Source organism: Vulpes lagopus, chromosome 11, assembly GCF_018345385.1.
Source record: "Vulpes lagopus strain Blue_001 chromosome 11, ASM1834538v1, whole genome shotgun sequence".
NCBI lineage: Eukaryota > Metazoa > Chordata > Mammalia > Carnivora > Canidae > Vulpes > Vulpes lagopus.
Genome location: NC_054834.1, coordinates 91,631,302 through 91,657,960, shown reverse-complemented (window position 1 = coordinate 91,657,960; position 26,659 = coordinate 91,631,302). Strand labels below are relative to the sequence as shown.

Genomic DNA, 26,659 nt, shown 5'->3' with positions numbered 1-26,659 from the left:
TATGCCCCTCTTTTAAATGACAAGGAGATACTTTTCTTTATTTGAACTAAAGAGAATGCGCTCTTTTTTTGTCCCTCATGTAAAAAAGTAATTAGGCCAGGGCCGTGTTATCCTTGTAAAAGAATTCTTAGAAAGTTCAACATATGACATAGAGATTCTCTATGCTTTCCAATTTTCTCATTACAGTGGCCACTGTTTCAAGAAATCTATTATTACTTGCATCTCTGCCACAGGTAGAGATTTGATAAGTGAAAACCATCTTGGTTTGGGTGCACCCGTGCATGAGTTCCATCTCCAGACGATTAGGTGAGAAGACACCACCCTAAGCTTCCTGGAAAGAAACCTCAACCCTCAGGAAAGGAAGTTACAAAAGGGAAACTATAGTGAGGAAAACATGACAGGTTGAGATAGTCCCCATTATAGCTTAGAGGTGTTTGCATGCAGACCTGCCAACTGTAGAAATGAGATCAGGGTCTTGGAAGACTCATGGCAAGCTTCACCCCTCATGTGCTCAAAACAGACATCCTGAGCAAAAAAGAGTTCAACCTTCAGTTTGCCCTGGCTGTTATTATTCCTTACAAAGAGTCCTAAAACCCATCACAAAGCAAGGTGATGGCTTCTAATGTTGAATTCCTCATGCCAGTTTGACCCTTAGATGGACACCTCTGGAAGTCATCCTCCTTCACAGCTATAAATAGAAGTGGCTCAAGCTCCTCTGAGAGCAAAGGTGGCAGAGAAGGTGTTCTTGACATCAAGTGTACCCTGCAGGCTACACACTAGACCCTCCGGGCTGCCCAGGGACCCATGGTCCCATTTGCAGCTGTTTTCTGTGGCTGATTTTCGGCTTGTCAGAAAGACTTTCCTCAGCCTCTGCGCACACCGGAGTCTATCTGCCACGGCAGCTGAGCATGTCTCCCAGAGAGGCTGGCGGAAAGCCCAGGTTCCTTAGGGAATCCAGGAAGTTGGAGAAGGAATTTTTTTCCTCTCCTTAGACAGGAGTGCAGTTGGCTTGCATTTCTGAACCCAAATTGAATATAATTAAGATCAACAAATGCTAAACTAAAGAATTATAAAATCTTACTGAACATTTAAAAAAGATAACATAACCTTTTAGAGAAAATAATTGCATAAATGCAAGCTGTATTTTTTCCCCCTTCCCAAACTTCAAATTTCTTAACAGGATAAGGGCCTAATTGGAGAGAAGAAACTGGTTAGAAACTGGGCTCACTGATTTGTCCCATTAAAAATAATAATAAGGAAATCTTATTTTATATCTAAATTTGCTTAGGAAATGAAACTTCAGTGAATGTCTGCTACTATTTGGGTTTCAGCAGGACTTCTTTAAAATGTAAACATCAGGATATTAAAATTACAAAAGAATCAAACACATACAATAATAATTTTGGAATTGAATATAGTTAATCAACCAATTTTGAGTATATCTGCAAGATTTTATCAGGTTTTATTTAGCTTCCAGTAATGAGTTTTAAGTTTTCACATTGGAACTGAGTCTATTTGCAAGGTGAAAACTCATCTTCCAGAAATTCTGAAAGTTTTCCCATTTTTAAATGGGATAATCTCAGAATTTAGAAATCTGCAGTTTAGAAGAAATCCTATCATCTTCCTTGTAACAAGTAGCAGCAACCATCTACATTACAATCATAAGACATATTGATTTCTTTTACTATTATTGCTATGACAAAAGCTATCCTTAATTATCTGATTTTTTATTGTTTAAAGGGAATGTGCAAATATGCTGGATTGTAAATGTGAAATGTATATCCATCACAAATTGTGATGATGTTACTCAAGAAGAACATAATGCTTTCTTTTGGAAATTTAAATAAGAGGGCAGGTTTCCTTATCATAGTTTTATATAGTTCATCAGACCACATTGGTCTGGGTGCTCAAGGGGTTCACATCCTTTAAATGTGTCCTCAAGTCACTCCCAGCAACAATGTGACTGTACTGTGATGGAAGAGTTAAAGTACCCTGGCTTTTTCTTCTCTATGCCCGCAAGGAACTGGAGTTGAGTCCCATTAGCAAATGCTTTGGGACTTTACAGCTTGATTTGTCCACTCATTCGTCTGTTCAACTGCTATCCCGGGTAGCTGAGCTGATTATTCAGACTCTCTAACATCTCTGGAATGTTCATTTCTGTTTGGATCAATACTGGAATAGCCCACATATTTCAGTCTATCCTCTGACACAGACACATTATTTAGGTAGCCTTCTAAATGCTTATGTTGCTTCACAGAGAAATAATTGGAGCTCTTCTCTTGTCTATTCCTCTCATCCTAAGATACCCACCACACTCAAATCCTTAGTGGCTTGGGGAAGTGGAATAGTTATCAAGTCTCAGAGGAATGACATAAACTAGGAATTGGTAAAATAATCAAATAAGCAAAAAACTTGACCAGTGTCTCCCTTCAGTACCTGTGTTATAATTTTTCCCTTATTAGTGTCCACAGAATTTTATGGAAGGTACTTAATGGTAGTTTGGATTCCCTCAGAATTAGACCCTGTGAGGAGAGTCTGAGTACTCGAATGTATCTGGGAGCTGATCTCAGTAAGCACCAATAAAGAAGTGCAGAAATGAGATAAAGATGGGTGGAGGCCAATAAAGGTACGTAGCTGAATAGGTTACTACTTTAGCCAACTGTCTTGCTAGGGAACACTGGGAGACAAAAAGTCCTCAGACTTTTCCTACCTGGCAAACAAGAAGCTGGGAACTTACCTCCGGCTTGAACATGTTATTCCCTGAGGATGCTCCTGGGGACAGTAGTCTCTGGGCATGCCCAACCTGCCCTGCATGAGGTCTGAAGAGCCCTCAGCTAGAGAGACCCAAGACTTGCAGTGATGGCCTGTGTTAGTATGGCTAATGCTGAGTGCGTTATGGGCAGAAATAAAATAAAGGGGGGGTACAACTCTTCTTTACATAGCAAGTGTGATGTAAAATTATTTTAAGTTATACTTTAAAGGATTTAACAAGACTGCTTTTTATGTAATAACTGTTCTTCAATTGCCAATGATGGGCTAGACTAAAGCATTGTCTATGCAAGAATTCTATGGCAAAGGTTTTGTGAATCTAATGCCCATTCCCATTGAGGTTTTTTGCTATTCTTGTTATACATTTTTACACTTAGGTATGCATAAAGCATTCCTTACCATTTCCTCCCCAAAACAGAAAAGCTCTAAAGAGGCCGGTATGGAATCTTTTGTACCAAATACCCAAAGCTCTCCCACCCTCCCAACCATCTCTATCAGTTTTCAAATTCTTGGAAAAAGCAGAACTGTGCTAAAAATTCAGCAGGATTTTTTTTCTTTTTATTGGCAAGGCCTGGTTAAAAGTGAAAGAAAATCCTAGTCAATTGTTTTATATTTATTCCATGCTATTAGGAATTATGGACTAGGTATTGAAAAACCTATAAAAACTTGTAGTTTATTAATAGGCAAAAATAAATATATTGTTAAATATGATACAGCACATAGAAATGCTTCAAAACACACCCTATTTTATCTGGCCAAGTGAAGCATTTCCCTACCATGTGGAAATAAAACTATCATTACATTTTCAAAAGATCTTCTTCTCTCAGCATAAACCTTGGGAGTAAACAGAAAGGCTGTGAGGTCAGGTCTGCAAAGAGTTAATTCTGTTCAACTCACTGAGCTAAAATGGGATTATGTCTGGCAATGGAAGGATGGGGGGGGATATTTTGAAATTTCATGGCAATTATAAAGTATTACATTAGTCTGAGGTTTCAAGTTACAACTATTTCATCCTCCTAAAACTTTCCTGAGGTAAGGTGCTGCTTCCTTCTAAATAGAAAATTTGGTGAGCACTGAAGATTTACCTGCCAGCCCTGAAAAAAAAAGAAACCAGAAGGTAGGGGATAATGAAGGTAGCTGCTATGTGCATTCTATCTCTGTTGCGGAAAAATCAAATATCATGTCATAGGCCACTGGGTAATGCACTCTCAAAGAATCCCATCTAAGACTGAAAAAGTTCAGTGTTTCTCACTGACATATTAACAGAACTTAACAAGTCTGTATAAAAAAAATCCTCACTTCATTTTGTATCTAGATTGGCAACTATTCTAGGAGCCTTTGCACAGTAGGTGGATTTATACTTAGTCACTAGGATATTAAACAAGGACTTTTAAATAGGAGTTGACATGCAGCAAAAAAGCATGGTTTATTATTCTGTAGCTTATATGTTATTATGTAGAACAAGCTCTTCATTTTCAAAAGGTCAACTAATATTTCAATTAAGTTTCAAGATTCAATGGATATATCACTATTACCACTCAACAGAGTTCTTGCTAAATATGCATGATTTATTTTAATAATATTTAAGAGATATAATTTATTAAGTATTCTTGTTCTGGAGATATTTTGCAATCTAATGGACACACTGAACTGAGTCATGAAACAGCTCTCTAATTAGAAATAGGTAGTCAATATGTAACAACCCATTTATGTAAATTTAAGAGTTTTATTAGATTTAAGATTTTAATTTAAGATTATATATCCACATAATTTATGCAAAACATCTCTTATAACCTTTATTTATAAGAAATGGAAGATCCTGAATCTTAGAAGGCTTTAAAGTACAAAATAGAAGTATTACTTTGTCAATTCCACCTCAATTTAAAAATGAAATAAAAATTACAATTTAAAAAGACAAATATATCGCTATTAGTAGTCCTGGATATATTTCATACGATAAAATAAATCTGTAGTTTGATTCCACACAATTTGATAAAACCATGAATGACACATCAACTTCTGACACACACTGTGTCTTTACTAGAAGAGCTAGTGAACATATGTGACCAGAGGAACACTTGTTAAAGAACACACTGGCAACATACCAATTAGCTTGTAATGTTCATACAAGTGAAAGTAAAATTGTATATGCTAGTCACAGTGACAGACTGAGTCTGGTGCTAGTAGGAAGCCAGGTTAAATTATTAGGACACGGGCAGCCCAGGTGGCTCAGCGGTTTAGGACCACCTTCAGTCCAGGGCCTGATCCTGGAGACCGGGGATCGAGTCCCACGTCAGGCTCCCTGCATGGAGCCTGCCTGCTTCTCCCTCTGCCTGTGTCTCTGCCTCTCTCTCTGTGTCTCTAATGAATAAATAAATAAAATCCTTTAAAAAATATTGGGATCCCTGGGTGGCGCAGTGGTTTGGCGCCTGCCTTTGGCCCAGGGCGCGATCCTGGAGACCTGGGATCGAATCCCACATCGGGCTCCCGGTGCATGGAGCCTGCTTCTCCCTCTGCCTGTGTCTCTGCATCTCTCTCTCTGTGTGTGTGACTATCATAAATAAATAAAAATTTAAAAAAAAAATATTATTAGGGCAAAGACACCATCTGAACAATTTTCTCTCCCCCCCAGGGACTCAAAGTCTTCAGCATCTAGGCCAATTTTTCCAAAACTTTTTAAAAACTTTTATTCTTCCACATTTTAAATCTCAAAACCAATGTCAAGCAGCATTTATACACACTGGGTAGGGAGTATTTTTAAAGGTTCACTGCTAAGCTCAGTTCAAAAGCATATCAGGCTAATATTGTTGACAGCAATTTTTTTTTGAAGGATTAAGACCCTCCAATCTCCCAACCAGCCATGCTCATAATAGGATATGATCTTACTGAGGATTTTAACCTAATGACAAAGCCATATTATTCTTAGTGGGTGCAGCATGAGAAGAGATACTCTCAACATACTTCGGGACTTAAATTATGCAATTAAAAGATACAAGGGCACTCTTATTTTGTCGAAGAGAAGCACTGGCAAAGAAAATCTAAGTGACTACAAGTGACCTGGGCTTTGACAAGTATGCAAAAAAAATATTTTTTGTTAAGTAGATTAACTTGCTCTGCATCCATCAAATATCAGTTATGTCAACGGTCACCTGATAATTACCAACAAATCAATTATTTTCTCAAAGGATGATTGAGGGAAATAACTCTAGAGATTTGTTTTCACAGAGAGACAAGCCCAAACTGGGAAATTCCATATGACAGCATCCAAATGCTGGACTATACAGACAACTGTTCTCTCTCTCCCCCTGCCTTAACCAGGGCAACAAACAAATCGAATCCTTTGCATTGGAAGGGAACTTTATCTGACGTCTTACACCAGGGTTATCAAAAGACCAGAGTTCGTAGAGTCCTTTTAGATTGGGAGATCCAGCCTGAATTGAGACCCTAAAAATATCTTTAATCTTTCCAAATACAGATATCTATTTATGTTTAAATTAAAATCTTTATAGTAAATCACTTAATATGTTGATCACAGTCCAGAATAGTCTGTCAATTATTTGGGTAGGGTAATATTATTGAAATCATTGAGTCATTTACTGAAAGAAGGTGTGGAAATTGAGATAATGGACTTCAAAATCTGCCTTTCTCTATAAAAAGTAGAGAACAGGCAGACAAGAATACATAGCAACTTATTCTGAGGGGACAGTTAGTTTAGTCAGATCTCCATATAAATGGCAAAGTGACGGTATACTGGCTTTTCCATAAATGAGGAGAAAAATTAAGGACACAAGAAATCCAAAATACTGTAGCATTTAGCAAGTTAATTACAAGATCATTATATTGTAACTCTGCTTAATGAAATTGAATATACTTTGAGGGAGTGAGGGAGAAAGACAAATTCTTTTTTTTCACCATATCATTATTCTTAATGTCCGTTTATAATATGAGGGCCAGAGCTTTCTCTCCAACTCCAGTTTATAAATTTTCGATCGGCTTGTGAGGCCAATAGGGATACTTCTTATCTAATTTGGTTTCTGGGAAGACTTCATTCAGGTCCTCAATGATCGTCTGAACAAATGGAATCATGCTCTTCATCTTCTCCAGCTCTTTTTCATATTCTTCAATCCTGGCCTTTGAGAGAGACAAAAACTCAGCACACTTTTCACATCTTTTTCCTCAGCATCCACCTGGACAGTATATTTATCCTCTGGCACAGGAACCTTCAGGGCATTAAACTTCTCAAAGTCATCTACCAAGCCAGCCTTTGCCACACTGGCCTTGTAGCAAGCCCAGTTGATAGCAGGTAGTTTCTCAGGAAGAGTAGCCAACCTGTAGGTAAGCGTCTCATTCCAGGATTTCAGGGAGTTGGCAATGGCCTTCTGGTTTCGGGGTATGACCTCCCCGAAAGGTACCAGTCAATGGTTTTTAGAGCAAATTTTCGCCTGGCCATCTTGAGATCCTTCACCGACCCCAGCAGCCCACAGTCCACAGCCGGAAAAAAGACAAATTCTATTTGACTGTCTATATGCCAAAACAGAAGAAAACCACAACAGAACTGTAGTAATAGCTTAATGGCATATTTTTAGGTCTGTGCTTTGTAGTACTTTTAAACTAACCTGTGTATGCCTGTTATACAAATGAAGTCTTATGTTTTATTACAAAGAATTTTTCCAGCTTTATTGGGGTATAACTGACACATAACACTGTATAAATTTAATAACAGCATGTTGACTTGATTCATGGGCATACTGCAAAACATGGTTACCACAATAAAACTAGTTAACACTTTTAATAGCTTATGTAGTCGCCTTGCGTAATGAGGAATGAGAACATGTAAGATTGAGTCTCTTAGCATCTTTCAAGTATACAGTCCAGTATCGTTAACTTTAGTGGGCCTACATCTCCAGAACTTATTGATCATAGAACTGGATGTTTGCCCTGTTATTTCACCTTTGCACAGATTTTCAAGTATGGGTTTTTTTTTTCCCTTTTTCCTTTTTTAGTGGTATTGCAGGCTGCATCTGATAACTTAGATATCTTAGAACTGATGGGCCTAGTATTTCTTTCCAACTTCTCATTTACGCATAATTTTAAAGCTACAAAAAATTTCTAAGTGTAAAATACATAGAACATCCATATAATCTCTCCTTGATTCAATATTATTAACATTTTGCCCTTGCTTTACCATTCTATTTATAAAAACATATAATACATATAAATATCTGTATATAAATATTTTGTTAACTTTTTATAAATATGATATATAATACAATTCTTCTCTGAACAATTTGAGAATAAGTTATACATAACACTACTCATAAAATCTTTAGTGTTTAGTTTCTAAGAATATTATCTTATATAACACAAGACAACTACCAATAAGTTAACATCATTCTAATACTACAATGACTGAATGTGCCCCTCCAAAATTCGTATCCTGAAATCCCAATCCCAATGTGATGGCATTTTGAGATGTGGTTTTTTTGGGAAGTAATTAGGTCATGAGCCTTATGAATGGGATTAGTGTCCTTATAAGAAGAGTTCATAGACTTGCTAGCTCTTTCCATCATGTGAGGATACAATGAAAAGTCAGCAGCCTCCACCTTAGAAGAGGTGTCTCAGCAGAACCCAACCACGATGGCAGAAATCTCAGACTTCTAGCCTCCAGAAGAACTGGGAGAAGTAAATTTTTGTTGTTTATAAGTCCCCCCTTCTCTGGTACTTTGTTATAACAACCCAAATTGACTAAAACAAATATCCTTATCTAGTCCTCCAACCAATACTCTATTTTATGAATTGAGACAATAATGCCACTTTCTTTTCAAACATTTATTTATTTGTGAGAGAGAGAGAGGGAGAGCAGGGTGAGGGGCAAAGGAAGAGGAAGAGAAATTCTCCAGCAGACTCCCTGCCAAGCGCAAAATCCGATGCAGGACTCGATCCCAGGACCCTGAGTCAAAATCAAGAGTCGGACACTTAACCAACTTATGTCCGAATAATGTAACTTTTTGCCATGTTATTCTCTTTGGTACAGAATCTAATTTAGGATCATGCATAGCATTTAGTTGTCATGACTCTTTAGTCTCCTTTAATTTGGGACATTTCCAGATCCTTTGTATTTTATGACATGGACATATTTGAATAACATAGTCTTGCTTTCCCTCTTTTAAATAGAATAATGTCATTAAGGTTTATTGTTTCTCAATGATTAAACATTCTGAACCATACTATTACATAAATGATACTGTCTCCTCAGAACATATCAACAGGTACGTGATGACCATTGGCCCTTCACTGATAATGTTAATTCTGATGACTTGGTTAATGTGTATCTGGTTTGTTTTGTTTTGTTTTGTTTTGTTTTGTTTTTATGTGTATCTGGTTTGAATGTATACTGAATATTACATATGAAAAATTATTCCCTAAAACATTTCAAGCCTAAGATGGTATTTCCTTCAGAGAAGATTTTCACTTTCTTTTGCCAGACATTCAGGATGTTAGCCAGCATGAACCACCTTAATCTGATTTCAAAGTTTGTGGTTTTGCAGGCTACCCATGTAACATGCACGTGGACTGCAAGTTGATGCAAAGACAAGTTTGCTTCCAGCAACTTACTCCTAAGGTTCAGCTTTTTAAAAGTCCAGTCCCAAAGGAGGGATAGTTACTTAGTGAATCCCTCTATGGAGATTCTTGGATTCTGTCCAGTCCCACAAGATCACCAAGACCACAATTCAGTCTCTCAGATGTTTTTCTTTGGGATGATAAAAATATGTTTGAATGGTAGATGCCTATCTCTCCCAGATTTCAGCACTGTAATCATTCTTGACCTTTGTTACTTTTTAGAAGGTTTTAATTTTCTTTTAAATTTCATGTAATTTTTGTTGGTGGTAGAAAGGGTGATTCAAATTAATCTGGAAGTTATGTTTAACAGAAAATGATCTGTCCATTGGTATCTAATGGCCAAGGGCAATTTTTGCATTTACCCAAATGATAATCAGGTTTGTTCTGTTCCCTTGGACTCTGTACTTCTCTTCTCACAAAAATTAACCCAGAAATACAGAATGTCATCTTCCAAGAAATTCAGAAATCTGAAGTTTATTCGAAGTAATTCAAATTAAGTGGATGTAATTTATTTTTGTATCCTCAACATCTTTTGTTAGGGTTGTGATCAGTCCTTATATGTAGTTCCAGAGAAGAAATGTAGAGGCATGTGGGTCAGCACTCTCTTCTCCTGATCACATTGATCCAGTCACATTACCCAAATCGTGACCTCTCCCAGAGTTATGCAAGAAGAGCTTCATCCATTTCTGGCATCTTTAATTTGGAGATTGCCAGCTGTGTGGTGAGGAGGTGGGAGTGTGAGGTGTGACAAGGAGAGAGATAAACTGCCTAAGAATGAAACCAAGCATAATACAATGATTCAGGGTGATAGAATAGGTCCGTATCATTGGTTGAAACCTCTGATCCCGATAAAACTGAATTTACCCCTTGGGTCACTTAGTGATACAAACCAGTAAATTTTTCTAAGCTATTTTGTTTTGTTTTTTTGTTGTTGTTGTTTTTTTAATTTTTATTTATTTATTATAGTCACACAGAGAGAGAGAGAGAGAGAGGCAGAGACAGAGACACAGGCAGAGGGAGAAGCAGGCTCCATGCACCGGGAGCCCGACATGGGATTCGATCCCGGGTCTCCAGGATCGCGCCCTGGGCCAAAGGCAGGAGCTAAACTGCTGTGCCACCCAGGGATCCCCTCTAAGCTATTTTGAATTGGAATTCTATCTCTTGCAACTCATCCAAACTGATTAAAATGTTCTAAATTTTAGGTACACAATAAAATTCTATGTATAGAGTACATCTCCTCTCAGAACTTGCAGGTCCAGTGAGTAAAAGCCAAGTGAGGAGAAGAAGGCATATAAAATGATGAACTGTGTAGTAGGAATCAAATCTAAATGGCAAATAAGTTGGAAATGCTAACAGCACATTTAATTTTCACATAGCCAAATCTTTTAGTATTTTTATTATTGATAAGTTGCCTTAGGAAAAATAAAATGCACCCTCATGATAAGTGTACAATACTGTTCCCTAATAAGTCCACAGCACCTTGGTTTCTGCCATTATCCTTATAGAACATGTAGAATCAACAGTGAGACATTAGTAAAGAAAATAATTTATATTCAGAAGTGCTTGCACATAGCTGAGGTGTTTCTATTACCTGTTTCCAAGACCACCATTCTCTCTCTCTCTCTATAGATGTCTGAAATAGTCTCGAAATCATTTTCTACCGGGCTTTTTTCCTATTGTCAACTCTATACCTGGCAGCCAGAAACACATCAACCCATATTCCCAGTCAAAACCTTCCAACTATTGATGCTTCAAACTCTATAATCCTGCCTACAACCTACAGAAGGCTCATTCTCCTCACCTCTCCAATCTCACATCCTACCATTCTTTCCTCCTCATTCTTTCCAGTAGAACTAGGTTGACTGAAGTGTCTCTGACACACCAGGCTCATTGCTTCCATAACATCTGCCTGGAGGATTCTTCCCCAGACAGTAACATGGCAATGGTCCTTCCTTTAATTCAGGTCTCTGCTTCTGAAAACCCACATCTTCTGAAAAACCTTTCTCAATCACCCTACCTAAAACTTGCAGCCCATTCTTCCATCAGTGTCTATACTCTTCCTCTGCTTTTGTTTTTATTATTTTTTAAGATTTTATTTACTTATTGAGAAAGAGAGAGAGAGAGAGAAAACACAGCAAGCAAGGGGAGGAGCAAAGGGAGAAGCAGACTCTTGGCTGAGTGCAAGGAGCCCAAGGTGGTGCTTGGCAGGCCTTGGGGGTCTGGATCCCATGACTCTGAGATCATGACCTAAGCCCATGACCTGAGCTGAAATCAAGAGTCAGAGACTTAACTGACTGAGCCACCAGGTGCTCCTGCTTTTGTTTTTTCTTAGTACTCATACTACCTGATGTGCTGTTATATTACTTACATGTTTGTTGCCTCTCTCCTCCTTCTCCTGCCCTGCGCCCCCTATCCTAGTCATATTACCTCCCTCCCAACTAAAATGTAAATTCCATGAGAATAGAGTCTTTTATTCACTGCTGCATTCTCAGTCCTTAAAACAGTACCTAGCACATAATAGGGGCTAAAAGAATTATGGTTGAATATATAACTATAATTGAGGCTAAATATTTTTTAATTATTTTTTAAGCTAGGCAATAAATAAATAAGTATTCTTCAAGGAAGATATTGGCTCACCAGTGCAAATATAAGTTGCTCATTGAAAATAATGCATCCTACTGAAAAAAATTAAATCATAAACAATGTTGCACATTGCTAAAAGGAAATAGTTTGCTTTTGATGTCTGCACAGAAAATCTTTTATATATTCTTGTTTACTGTTTCTGTGGTATGCACATGACATTTCAGTTAAAACTAATACTTATTGCATGTGTATAATATCCAAATATTCATTAATCCACTAGTTATTAGTTCAGTTGAATTGCAGTTCATGCTTGTTTTGGACAACAGCATTTTCTGAAAAACAAAATGTGAGTAAAATATATAAATAGGAAAAAGAATCTATAAGCCTTTTTCTAATTACGATATACCTATTTGAAAATGAAAATATAACACTAACTTTGCTGTATATGTATTTTTCAAATTAAATTTTTCAAAATCGTCACCTTAAACTTTTTTACAAGTTACTGTTATGTTTTCACTCTTCATTGTTAATCACTTGGGCTCTTGGAATTATAATGTAACTTGAAGGCATAAAACAACATAGATATTGAGTATTTTCTAACTCACTAGATGACCAAGATTAGAAAGGACCCTAAATAATTTTTTGAAGAGGCAGGTCCATGTCACTATGAACACTAGAACATATAATTGTGCACATAACATATACTATATCTGCCACATGCAAAAAGTGGTTCATAAATACAAAGTAATACACAAGAAGTGAGTATATAATTCTAAGGTACATAAACTCTAAGTTTCCATCTTTCTTAGGTTCATATATTATCTATTTCTTCATTCTGAGAAATTCTGAAATCTCACTATTTGAAAAGAAAGCAAAGCAAATGTAAGGAAAGAAAAACTGAGTAATAATAATTAATGCTGAATCTAACCTTTCTGTTCTGGAGCATCTAGTATCTAATATAGACCAAGTTACATTTAATAGTCTTCAGTCATAAGCTATGAGAAGTTAAGTTTCTTGAAATACAACGTTAATGTATGTAGTTTAAAAAAAAAGTCATGATATGATTGTGATTCATGGCCCCTTGGATGTTAAGCTAGGTCCTGCTGGGTAAATTACTTTTGCAACAGGTAAAGCTGCATATATAAATATGACAATGAATATGACATTAAAAGAGCTAGGGAACACAGCTAAGTGTAAGTTCTCAGTTCAAATAGTTAATCATTGAGTTTCTGAATACTGAAATCATTGCTTTAGATAATTTGGGATATTTTTCAGAATTTTATATACATGAAATATTTCATCATAAATATTTGTCAAGCCACTGATGGAACAATATAGTTTTCAAATCCTATCTCAAATATAGGGGGAAATTAAGTAGAGGATGCCATTTTCCTATCACCACTTAAAAAAGGGAAATAAACTATCACCCTACAATGACGCTTAAAAAAAAACCCAAATACTAGTAATACACTCAACTCCTCACTCCCATTCTCACCCATCCCCCTCAAAAAAAAAGGTTTGGTTAGCAGCCAAATCTCTTAATTTCATTTTCAAACTGACTACTTCTCACTGGAGGATTTTTCAGATTTGATTTTAAAATATCCCTTATTTCATTTCCTCGTTTTAAATTGAAATGTAAGATAATAAAACAGCATAGTAAACCATCTGAGAAAGAACACAAATAAAACAGAAATTATAGCCAAAGTTGGAGGAAGATAGCATTGTCTTTCCATTTATTAGACTACCCTGGGCCTGTTCACTTGAAATCTCCTTTCTAGTGATAGATATAGAGAGATACAGATATGCATACATACATACATACACACATGCATATTTTATAAATTTCACCTCCTTTATTGAGTTTGTTCAGCAGAGTAGAAAAAGTTGAAAATTCAATCACTCTATGCTAAAAGCCAATAAACAAAAGTAGTAAACTTTTTGAAGCTCCCATGTTGGATTCTTGCCTCCATCAAAAACTCACTTTTGAGTCTTAGAAATGTTACCTAACCTGTATCTTGGTCTTAGTTTCAACATCTATAAAATGGAAATGTTAATGACATCTACTGCCTAAGGTTTTGCTAAGTATTAAAAGTCATATTATGCCCATAAAATGATTAACAATTCTGTAACTAATACATAGTAACACTCCCAAAATTATTTACTATTACTATTATTCTCAATGAAAAGCTCAATGAGACAAGAACTATTGTCCCTTTTACTAAAATGATATTTTGGGACTCCTGGGTGGCTCAGTGGTTGAACATCTGCCTTCACCTCAGTGTGTGGTCCCGGAGGCCGAGGATGGAGTCCCACATCGGGTTCCTCTAGAGGAGCCTGCTTCTCCTTATGTCTTTGCCTTTCTCTCTGTGTCTTTCATGAATAAATAAATAAAATCTTTTTAAAAAATAAGATAAATAAAATGATATTTTAACTATATTTTCCTACACTTTTATGTCACCCTTACTCCTAGTTACAGACTGGAAATTTAGTTCTAAATGTAATTTTATTTTTCTTTTTATAAATGTAATTTTAAATGAATATGTTTTTAGACCCTAAAAAGTTGTTGAAGGTCTTTTTAATAAAGATACTCACAACCTGAAGCTATCACCTGATTGATGAGAAATTTAGAATAGCTGAAAGTAAAATCTCTGAGTTTAACTAGGAAAAGGGGAGGGAAGGGGTGATCTTGGCAGTGATATAGCTAAAATCTATAGTGAAGGGTGGTTTCGGCACTTATAAGCAAATCCAAATGTATTTTTTAAAATTTGACCAAGTCTCAGATGGTAGTCCTGGCAGGTCATGGATGGAGCACTGTCAAAAGCAAGTCCTTTAGAAAGCATTTCCACCATGACTTCAAAATGTCCCATGACTCACTGGCCCACCATCTCAGAAAATAAGATCTTTATTATGAAGAAATTCAAAATCAGTTACCCTGACAGGAAAGATAAGTACATAGAACTGTAAAACAGTGCTTCAAACATGAGATGACACTCTTCTCCTTGCAGTCTCCTTGAAATTAACTGTGAGCTTAATACTTTGAAGATAATGTGATAATCAACTGGGCAAAGATAACAAGATAGTCTATGATATAAAATGCACTTCAATAAAGAGAGATAATGCCACCACATTCATTTTCCAAAGAGCTAGTGGGGAAAAAAACATACTTCACATTATCCCTTCCTACTTCACTTCAACTTAACAAATTAGCTCATATGCAAAAAAAGGGGGAGGCAGGATATTTTTCTCATATTTTAGTTATTTGCTTTTTCTTAAAGATATACAACTGTCATGGGCAATATTATCTAGTGCCCATCTATTCCACAGGGTATGCCTATATGTCTGATATATTTGTTATGTCATTAATTTTTCCTGCATATACTTTAATGAAGAATGTAGAATTTAATAAAGAATTAGGAGACAGTCTGATTTGGCTTACAGTGTTTGAGAAGGAGAAAGATTGGCATGATAGAAGCTTGGTGAGCAGAGGGAAGAATGTTAGGAGATTAAGTCTAAGATGTAGGCAAAAGGCATGTTCAGGACTGTCCAAATTATCTGAATTTTTCTTCCAAAGAGAAAAAATATCTATCACAAAGAATGAGACTGAAAGGAAGTTCAGTGATTACGGTATCTTTTGATATATAGAAGGGAGAGAGCACTTGTAAAGAAAACATGTATTGCACTGCACACTCCAGGATAAACTCACCTGTATATAAAAGATTAAAAATCTCACATCACTGAATAGTGGTAAAGAAGTTAGCTATCAAAAGCTATGATTTATATACAGTGCAAAACATCAAAGACAAAAGGGAAAAATATGTTTTTCTTTTTTTTTTTCATTTAAAACGTAAAATATTCTAGAAAACTGGGGATAAAAAGGGAAAGACTACCTATTTTCCCACCATTTTATAACATTTATAATTTCAGGGTTGTTATGTGTAGGTTTTATATAGCTATAGAACTAGTATGTAATTTTGTACCATGTTTTCCCCAAGAAACATTATAGCATATGTATTTTTATTTTATTATAATTCTCATATCTACTCTTAATTGTTGTATGTTATCCTCAACTGTACATGCCTAAATGTATTATTGGCCATTTGAGTTGCTTTTGATTTTATATTTTACATAATACATCCATCAACATCTTCAAACATAAGACCTTTTCCATATTTTGTACTATTTCCTTAGGATAGATTCCCAGAAGGAATATTAACGGATCAGACAGTATGAATATTTTTGTAGTTTTTTCCCTATATGCTGCCAAATTGCTTTTCAAAAGGGCTGTGCCAATTTTAATTGCAACGAATGATTTCTGAAAGCACCAGATTCACTGCATCCTTGCCAACATGGGACATGATTATTTTTAATATTGTCATTTAGTAGATGAATAGCAAGTGCTCAAATTGCTCATATAATTTATTAGTCTACTAGGCCAGAGTATAGGAAAAGAGAATTTTTGAAATTAAGGAACAATATGACAAAATCTCCCTGTTTTAGTAGCTATCTTTGTGGTCAAGACGGTTAAGCAGATGCTGGAAGATCACCAAACAAGATTAGTTCACAATAAATTGCATACCTACAAAGCACACCGATAGGTAAGTGTAAACCTGGGCAGGAGTCTCTAGGGAAAAGTCATGAATTGAAATCTTCGGTCCAGTCTAATTCAGCAGTATTAATCATGCAACTGAAGACAAGGAAAGCAAGAAAATTAAATGAAAACAAATACACATACACTTTCAAAGGGAACAAACACACATATATCTGAATCCAGTGACTCCATGTCTAGGACCTAACAGATTCTTGCACATGTGATATAAATACAAGAGTATTTATGACATTGGTTGTGTTAGCCAGAATATTTAAAAAAAAATAAAATTGTTCCTTAGGAGGCCACTGTTCAATAATAAATAAATTATGGTAGTTTCAAGAAATGCAGTATCATGGAGCTTAAAAATGAATGAGGAAACTATTTATCTACTTTGACAGTCATTCAAGGTTGTTGAGTTTAAAACGTAGGAAGCAAAGTATGTATATAAAATGTCACCATTTGTATAAAAATTGAGAAAAGGTAAAAGCCTTTAAAAGGTTAGTGTTTGCATATGCTTGGCAATCCCTGAAAAGATACTAAGAAACAAATAAAAGAGGTTATCTATTTGGGGGGGGGATGAGGACTAGAGGAGATAGAAATAGGGGAGAGAGAATTTTTACTGTGTATTTTTTGAACCATGTGTATATTATCCATTTGAAAATCCTATACATTATTCTAACAAAAGAAGATAATAACAACAGAATTGGCTCTAATCTACACCCTGGAACGGAACTAGCTATCAGATCGTACATTCCATGAACCACAAGAAGGCTATGGCTGTTAGAGTGAACCAATGATCAGCCAATTTTCTTTTTCCTTTTCTGTTCTTTCCCAGTTATTGTATTAAAGTATAATTCATGAGATCATCAAAATCATTCTGTACAGAACTCAGTCAATATGCCAGAGTAAACTGCAACCCCAAATGTATTATAATAATAACTTACTTATGCTTTTAGGAAAATTCCACTCATTGCTATCCCTAGACCTGTTCCTTAGCATGTATAATTTCTGAGTTGTAGGTATGAACCAAAAAGAAAAAAATTCAGACATTCGACTACATTTGCTTTCCGGTTTATATAAGGAAGCATGGTTTTCTGTCCTATGATAATGAAATTTAACAGAATCTTGAATTGTACTTAATAAATAACTAGACCAGGCTATCATTTATCTTCTTCTCTCTTTTTTTTTTTTTTGTAGTTTAAATGAGTTTTTTTTATAAATTTATTTTTTATTGGTGTTCAATTTGCCAACATGTAGAATAACACCCAGTGTTCATCCCATCAAGTGCCCCCCTCAGTGCCCGTCACCCAGTCACTTATCTTAAGATACACTAGCGCATATTACCTCAATTTAAGCATGAGTTAATGAGAATTAGCAAGGAAACTGATGGGATAGACACACATATCTATATATGTAATCATTTCTATTTTTTTTTTACTTCTTTTGCCAATAAAAATTCTTCATTTGAACCATAAAATGCAAATACATTCCCAATACTATTGTACTGAGATTAAGATTTGAAAAGCAAAGTCCAAAATGACTCTTGACTTTCCAAGTAGGAAACTTAGCTGAACCTTACTTACAATAACTTACAATGTGGAAAAAGGAATATTGTACATTAGCTCTTTTCCTTTCAAAATTAAGTGTATCAGTCCAATGTTTTACTTCTAACATAGTTGCCTGGAAGCCCAAAGCTACCATCATTTCTCTAATTATTCTTTTGTTTATTTTAGTATAGATTTTTGTGTGATTATTAAAGCAGTGCCTGCTCCTGGCAAAAACATATTTTTCTATGCTTAAAAGTAAAACTCCCATAATCCCAGTATCCCCCCCAAAACAAATGTTAATATCTTATTCAAGCTTTTTCATATATGTAAATGTCAGTTCTTCCTGCATAATAAATTTTGCATTCTGTGGTTTTTCACTATTATTTCATCAACATTTTTCCAAAGTTACTACCAACCTTTCAAAATCATCATTCAATGGCATAAACCATAATTTAACCATTCTTCTCTTTATGGGCCAAATATTATTTTTACCATCAATCTATTACAAATGGCATTTAAAGAACACTGTATTTCTGATTAACGACATGGCATTAATTCCTAGAAGTGGTATTACTAAAACAAAGGGAATATTTTTAAGGCTTCGATACATACACTGGAAATCTGTTGCTTTTCACCTGTCCAGTATCCTTTTTCCCTTCTACTGGTAACAATGCCTTGATTTTCCTTTGAATGTGTTCTTGATAGGACTCCCTAGTGATTCACTGACTAAACTGTAGGCATGAAATGTGAACTAGGTCATACTTCTCATTCCAGGAATTTCATTCTGGAGCAAAGTGACACACGGACAGGAAAGAATTGATGCTGATTCATCCCAGGGATGGTACCTGGGATTCCATCACCTTCTTCCATGACCTCTGTAGCTATTCCATTTCCTCTTCTTTTCTTTTGATTTTGTAAGCTACAAAATACCTTCCCTTGTTTTCGATCTTATTCCTTAAGTTAGTCACAGGTAACTTCTGTAGCATGTAACAAGAATTCTGTAAACACTAATGGATAGCCTTACCAGAAATTTAGGAGAATCTGCAGTTTACCTTCATCTTCATCATCTACATCAACTTGTTTTTTTTTAATGAATCAAACTTCTCTTGTAATCTTTGCTATTTTGATGAGCTAAAAAGTACTGCCATTTAAAAAAATGTGTTCCTTTTCTTTTTATCCTTAGTTAAAACTAGAGATGCTTATTACCCTTGTATATTTCTGGGTTTTGTAGATTATTTTTCCCATTTTCTACTGGTATACTTTTAAGTTTTTACTATCCACTAACAATACCTATTGCTCCCTAATTATTGTTCAAGACACTGGGAAGAATGATGAATATAAACCTCTTTTTCAAGAAGTTTTCAGGTATGAAGGGAATGGATATAAACTGGGAATCACATTTTGAGATAAGTCCACTAGCAGAAGAAAATACTGAAAGGTTTCTGTAACAGTGAATATGAAACTGCTATTAGCAATTTCTGGTGAAAATATTTCCTTGATTTATTTTTGGCATTCCTGACTTAAACAGTCAAATTTTATAAGGTCATATCTTCATATGTGTCCCATTATATTTGTGTTTATAAAGTATCTATTTTCTTCTAACTTGATTCAGAGTTTCTATTAACTCTTTGTTTCATCTGACATTTATTTTGGAATACATTATGAAATAGGGAGTGTATATTCTTTTTTTTTAATTAATTTTTATTGGTGTTCAATTTACCAACATACAGAAAAACACCCAGTGCTCATCCCGTCAAGTGTCCACCTCAGTGCCCGTCACCCATTCCCCTCCAACACCTGCCCTCCTCCCCTTCCACCACCCCTAGTTCGTTTCCCCGAGTTAGGAGTCTTTATGTTCTGTCTTAGGGAGTGTATATTCTTGACAAATAATTAGTTTCCCCAGCACCATATATTTTCCACAGGCTTGTAATTATTACATATGATACTTTATTCTCATATATCTTAGAGTTTGTGTCTAGGGTTCTCTCACTTTCTTATTTGTCTATATATTCCTATACTGTGTTAATTACTGACATTTTTAATATTTTTATTTGATAGCTCAACTTTATCCCAATGCTTTATTTATTTAAACAGTTTTTTGGCTGTTATAACCTATTTGCTATTCCATAGGAGCTTTAGAATCTCTAAATTTTGCAACACTCTCTTTGGATCTTAATTTGGATTGTCTAGATATGTGAAAGTCTATATATGTGTATGCCTGTACGTAATGCTATCACCATTTTACCTGACACAGAAAACTAAAGTAGTGATGGGCTATGGTGGGAACTCACCAGCCCTCTGACTGGCACAGACAGATGTACAGTGGAATCTATTAGTTCATATACCCTATTCATAAAGCCTACCCACATAGCACTGTGTACAACTAGTGTAATTTTTCTCGTGTACGAGCATTTAAATTACAGCTTATTGTTTACAATCAAACTCTACCTCTGGCAATTGTTTCTGACTAAGTGCTAAGGGCCCTGAGGAAATCACCCACAAATGTTACTGTCCCACAAGGAATTGAATTGGCTCTGACGTCACCTATATATGCCATGAAAATATTTCATTGTCCAAAACCAAACAAAATGCTAACTGCCATAACTCAAAACCAAGTACAATTTTATAACTACATGATTTATACCATCTCTTCAGTTGCAAATTTGCATTTTAGGACAATGAAGTATCTCTTCCAACCACTATGGGAGCTGTTTTCTGATGGAATCTAGCAGGAGGGTTTTCTTATTCTTTTTCTTCTTGGATCAGAAAAGTACTAGTTCTTTAAGGTCTCCTCACTATCCATACAGGTTCCTCTTTCTGCCTGCTTTTTGTGTTTTATATATTTACGTATTTTTAAAGATTTGTTTATTCATGAGAGAGAGAGAGAGAGAGAGAGAGAGGCAGAGACATAGGCAGAGGGAGAAGCAGGCTCCCTGCAGGGAGCCCAAAGCAGGACTCAATCCCAGGACCCCAGGATCACAACCTGAGCTGAAGGTAGACACTCAACCACTGAGCCACCCAGGTGCCCCTGGGTTTTTGTTTTAATCTAACTTAAAGCAGTAGCTTTTAAGCTTAACAATTTTTTTTTCCTTTCTATGGAATATTCAAAAATGAAGAAGCTTGCAAACCATTTGGTATTTCTTGGAGTCCCTAAAGCTCACCTATTGATCACTTTGAAGCCAACAGACCTTTGGAAATGAAAAAAAATCCTGTTAGAGACATAAATATTTAAAAGGAATTCAATGGACACAACAGCTGAATTGAGTACAAATATTTTACATGCAAACTTACCCCCAGCCCTATAAATCTTAGATGACATCTCTAAATGCATCCCAATTTATCATTTTCTTGACCCTAACATAATATTAATGCAATTGCAGTATTATGTCAGATATTAAAATACTTAGATGTACAAATTGGTAGATGTAGTCATTCTTCTTAACAGTACTATTTCACAAAATGTAGAGCTGTTTAATGGGCAACTGGCATGGAGTTAACTTACACACTTAGTAGTTGACACACAGTGTTTCTAGATCTGGCTCTACTTTCAACGGACTTTGGGCAATTATCAACTTCCTGGAGTAAAGTTCTTCCTTTCTCATAGGAGAGGTTGGGTTAATAACCTGGATTCTTCCCAGGTCTAAATATCTAATTCCTACTTAGCTCTCATCCAACATTTTCTTAATCAGCCAGAGCTGACTTTGTATGCAAGGTATGATTACTACTGGTTGGTTTACTTGCTTTTTTTAACACACTATTTCCCTAAAGTCTTGCATTTTGAGCAGAACAAAGAAAAACCAGGCAAAAAAGGTAAAGGCTGAAACTGGTAGTATATACATTTTTGAATCTAGATAAATAAAATATTGAGATAGTATTATCAGAAGACTTTTTCCCATCTCCTAAAGCTAGACTGTATAGCAGCAATCTTGAAGATTTTTCTTAAATGATGGAAATCCACTCAGAAATGACTGTTAGCCTTGTGTTAGTACTAATATCTTGTTATAACAGAACTTGTGAATAAGTTGGCAGTAGTTCATTACGTAGTATGGCTTCTTGCGTATACAATTTCATCCTTCCTCTAATATGAAAATATTGTTCACAAACCAGTTTTTGAAAGTAAGATTCCTGACTTTCTTCACATGAGGGTAAAAATAAAAATAACAAATCTTTGGAGCTGTACGCTCAAGACCCTGAAGAAAACAATTACATGGAAAGCACTGAAAGTGAAACTGGACTTATAATTACACACTTTTATGCATAAAAGAACCTGGGAAAACATCACAAAGTTTTATCTGTAATTGGGCTTACTGGATAACCAAATTGATTTTGAATTAAAGACAAAGTTATTTTGAAATTTTTGAAATATTTCGGCATTTTTTCATTAGAGAGTCGGATCATGAATCTTTTTTCTGATGCATCAACTTTAGGGAAACTTTGACCTCAGATGCTTGGATTTTTGATCAACTTTCACAGATGTACATGAACATGTCACTCTCGATGTAGAAGAAGCAGAAGGCTTCTCATTAAAATTATGCTTTTGGATCTTTCCTTACTACTTCTAATTCACTCTTCTCCTTTAAATGAGGTTACGTAGATTTGACCTTGATTGTCACAAATGCCTTTTAAGATGTTAATTTGAAACAAATTTGTTAAAGGATAATATTTCCCATTTTAGTTCCACCAAAAAAAAAAAAAAAGTTTGATTTTAAAGAATTTTTAAAAGGCAGATATTCTGTTATTTTATTGCTTAATCATCTTTGAATCCCTCTCTTACCTTCAACCCTTATCTTAGATAGTGCTGATATTGTTCATATATATATTGCCTCAGGAGTGACACGTATTAGATTATCAACATGATTACTTTCCAGTTCTTAGATTAATTTGAGTATATTTGTGTGGGTGTGTGGATAGGTGTATATTTACTGGAAAGAAAATGAGATGCAAAGAGACCGGGCCATTGCATGGAGATTTAGAAAACAAAGGTCAGTAGGAGAGATAAATATTCTATACACTCTCCACTTACGTTTTTTGTTTATGATCTATTTCACCCCTATAGAATATAAGCTCCATGGGGGCAAGGGTCTTTGATTTAATCTCTGATATAGTCAAAACAACTAGAACAGTGTCTTTGCACATAGCAGGGACCCGCATAATTTGTTAAATTTTATGTGAATTATAATTATATTATATTATTATAATTAATTAATAATGGATTATTTAGGCAGACGAGCTTTGCCTTATAAAGTACCTTCATCATTCAGGATAGGTGGCTGAACTTGTTTCTAATGCAGGGTGGTTGCATTCCTCTTGAGAGACTTTCCAGTATACGGGTGTATGTGCGACACAGAGAGATAAAGCAATGAATTTCTGACGTACTAAACTGGCTGAGGTTTCTCATTCTCCTAAATGTGCTAGTTTCCAATTAAAAACTGGCTTTGTCATTACTTAAATGAAAACAAATTACTATTAATACAATTAAATAAGCCTCACTATCTTACCTAATAACGTAGAAACTCTAATCAGGACTATTTGACATATTAAATGTTTATTTAATAAGGTCATAGTATTTTTGCACTGCTATTTATAGTAAGCGTGATCTTTTTAGAAAAGTTATTCAGTGTTGAAATGAAAATCTGGCACAGGTCAAAAAGTGAATTTAGTGGCCTAGAGTCTTGACAAGTTGACATTTACTTGAGTTACTAAAATCCGTGTAGAAAATATGGCAGTCTGAGCCCATGGGCTGCCCTGCAGCAAAACAAGTCAAAACTGAAGTGAATTTGCAGAACTCGCAAAACTTGAATTGCTTGTGTGAACTAAGTGGCTAGCACTATCTATTACTTCCTTTAAGCCTCTGCTCTTCTGCCACGCACATACACACACCCTGCATCATTTCTGCTTTTAGTCAAACACAGACCTTGCTGCTTTATCCTAATATTTATGTTCTTTGATGCATTTCTCTACATTTGATTATATTATGCCCTCACGGTTTTACAAATGTATTTAATTATTTTTTTAAACCCTCCCCAAGTAAAAGATCCACAGGCTAAAAATGCCCACACTCTCCTTAAAATGAGTACAAAAGCTGTGTTTCTGTCTAAAGACTTGTGGCTTTCCCCAGTACCTAACGCAGTGGCTTTACAAGATGTTACTTGCCAGCAATGTGAAAAACCACTTTCTTAGCTAAGTGGTTAAAATCTTCTGTAAAAGTTCCACTTTTGTTACCGATAACTTGATTTTAACTTCATCTTAAGATGATTCATAATTCATAGTCCTATTTCCTCCATACCAACCTATAAAGGAAAATGATTTTTACCAACTCGTAGCATTGCATAAACGGAACACAAAACTAAAATCAACTGCTTAACGTGTTTGGTAACCTTAATAAAATCCCAAAAGTTACAATGACTAAAATATAGCAATGTTAAAAAAAAAAAATACCACCTGGCAACAGGTAAATTTTATATTGAAACACAACAATCGCAAGCTATGCTCTTTAATCATATCAGAAATCTGGACTTTTAAGCCACATGTGATGACTACTAGGGGGAAAAAAAAAAAAAAACATTTACTACCGATTTTCTACTAGCCCAACTGCACAGTATAAGCATTCGGCTGTATAAGAGCATTAAAAATTCCATTTACCCGTTCATGAATTAAGCGATGAAAAATGTGCAACCATCGTCGGACACAAAACTAACATCACTGCTAGCTGACCAGCAAGTTCCTCATCTGCCCCAGAATGATCTACATTGCGAAGCTGGGAGAAAACGGAGCGTTTACAATTAAAAACGTGAAAGATGCTGACATTTTGGACAGCTCCCTCCTGATTTTTTTTTTTTTTTTTTTCCCCTCTCCCCAACCGGCTTTCTGGATTAGGTGTCTGCTTCCTCTCTCCTGCCTCCCAAATCAGAAACGAGCCCGGCCGCCGGGCGTCTGCGGTCTGGGTTTCAGCTGTCGCGCAGCGCGTGCAGCTCCAGGGGAAGGGCTCGGCTCGGGGTCCGGCCCGCGACCTGGGGGGGCCCGGTTCCCCGGAGCCCGGCGGGCAGGCTGGGAGCGGCCCCTCCGGCGGCGCCGCAGGTCCCGGGCACGGTCCCACCGAGGCCCCCGGGGGCTCCGGCCGCGCCCGCAGCTCCCGCCGACACGAAGTTTGCGCGCCCGGGACGGGGATGCAGACGCCGGCCGGCGGGGCTCCTCGGGCCCGGCCGCAGCGCAGAGACCCGCCCTCCGCAGGGGGTGCGCGGCGCGGGGCCCTCGCCGCGGCTACACGGGGAGACAGTCCAGCAAGGCACAAAAGCAGCGTCGGCGCCGGGGGAGGCCGGGCACGTAGCCCCGCCGCACTTTGCGCCCCGCGCGCCCGCGTCGGCCCCGACCGCAGCCCGCCCAACTTTCCCGGAGCCCCGGGCCGCCCGCGCGGGCGCTGCGCTGCCGGGGGCGCCGCAGGCCGGGTCCGACCCCGGGGGGGGCGGCGGGGGGCGGCGGGGACCGGGACCGGGACCGGGACCGCACCCGCACCCGCACCCGCACCCGCGCGCGCCCCGCCCCGCCCCGCCCCGCCCCGCGAGCCGGCCCGCGCCAGCCCAAGTCTGCGCGCCCCGAAAGTGCCGCGAGCCTCCCAGCAGGAGCGGACAGGACGGAGCGCCGCCCCCGCCCCCGCCCCCGCCCCCGCCCCCGCCCGCGCCCGCGCCCGCGCCCTCCGGCCGCCGCTTTCCTCCTCCCTCAAGTCCCCGCGCGCGGCGGGACTTTGGGGAGCCCCGGGGGACGCGCCCGGCCCCCCGCGCGCCGGGTGCGCGGCGCCTCCGTCCCCTCGCGGCGGGAAAGTTGCGCCCGCGCGGCCCCCGGCGAGCCCCGGCGGACCTCCGGGGGCGCCTCCGCGGGGCTGCCCCGCCGGCCGCCCGGCCCCCGCGGCCCCGCGCCCGCCTCCGCGCACACAAAGCCGTCCCCGCGCCGGCAAAGTCCGGGGACCCGGGGGCCGACGCGCCAGCCGGAGCCGGTCCCGGGCACCGCGGCCAGGGCGCCCCCGCCGCCCCCGGGGGCGGATCTTACCCGCGGGTCGCGCCGGCTCCCGCCGCTCAGCTGGCCCGCGGGCCACGGGGACGCCGCAGCCGGGGTCCCGGAGACGCTGCTGCTCCGCTGCCGCTGCCCGGAGCCCCGGCGCCAGCATCACTTCTCCGCCGCCTCCGCCTCCCCGAGCTCCGCTCCCGGCCGCGCGCAGGACCCGCAGCCCCGGCGGCGCGGCGGGCTGGGCAGCAGCGGAGGCGGCGGCGCCCGCACGAGCTCGCCCGGCTGCACCGGCTCGAGCAGCCGCCGCGGCAGCCGGAGCCCCCGAGCCCGGCGGCGCTTCCCGGCGAGGCTCGGGCCTCGGAGACTGACGGCGCCCGGCAGCCAATCGGCGCGCCGCCCCGCGCGGCGGGGGAGGCCAATCAGGGCGCAAGGCCCAAGGCCCGCCTCCGCCCTCGCTCCGCGGGCTGGTTTCCGGGAGCGGCGGCGCTGCCGCGGGGTCTGGGCGGGGGGCGCGCGGGGCGGGCGGGGGAGGGACGCGCCCCGGGGCGGC

The 26,659-nt window shown here is 38.5% G+C and overlaps 1 protein-coding gene and 1 pseudogene across 2 annotated transcripts in view; both read right to left on the bottom strand.

Annotated features, from left to right (window-relative positions):
- Nucleotides 1–26,391, bottom strand: part of B3GALT1 (beta-1,3-galactosyltransferase 1) — a 513,956-nt gene extending 487,565 nt beyond the window's left edge. For both annotated transcript variants that reach the window (XM_041773296.1, XM_041773295.1), the window contains exon 1: nt 26,152–26,391. The gene's annotated coding sequence lies outside the window, so the exon portion shown is untranslated. The remainder of the gene's footprint in view (nt 1–26,151) is intronic.
- LOC121501335 lies at nt 6,734–7,219 on the bottom strand (annotated as a pseudogene).
- Nucleotides 26,392–26,659: the final 268 nt, after the last annotated feature.